Source organism: Centruroides sculpturatus, unplaced genomic scaffold (genome assembly GCF_000671375.1).
Source record: "Centruroides sculpturatus isolate CEXI.00-Female unplaced genomic scaffold, Cexi_2.0 scaffold1145, whole genome shotgun sequence".
Taxonomy (NCBI): Eukaryota; Metazoa; Arthropoda; class Arachnida; order Scorpiones; family Buthidae; genus Centruroides; species Centruroides sculpturatus.
The window spans coordinates 197,781-198,309 of NW_019385332.1; positions in this window are offsets into that span (position 1 = coordinate 197,781).

Sequence of the window (529 nt, forward strand, 5' to 3'; positions counted from 1 at the left end):
GACGAGTAAAATTTTTTCGTCGCGTTCTCGGCTTTTAAGTAATGCATAAACCTTCGAGGCGCGAGGCCCTTCGGACCGCGAGGCATAGGCGGTTGCCCACGTCGTCCTTGCCTTACGCCGCCCTTGGTCATAGAAATGATGTAATTTGAATATAAATTATTTATAAATACGTATGTCAAGTCATATTTTTATTACTACGTAAAATATATTTAAGAGTTTACGACCACTGTGCTGGGTGAGACCTTGTTGAAACAAAAAAAGTTATGCATTCCATCACGTACATAAACAGTGTCGTATTTCGCCGAGTGCAAATCAGCAAATTCGTAAAATATTTATTTTGAACAATCCGGATAATCGAAAATCCGGATAATGGAGGTCCGGATAATGGAGGTTCTACTGTATTATCATATTAAATTATCGCGAAAAGCATTTTCGACTGCTCTGTTGTAAGATAAATAAATACACTAAACGCTTTAAAATATAATTTTAAAAAATTTATTACTGAAATTTAGTATATTATCTTCGACAC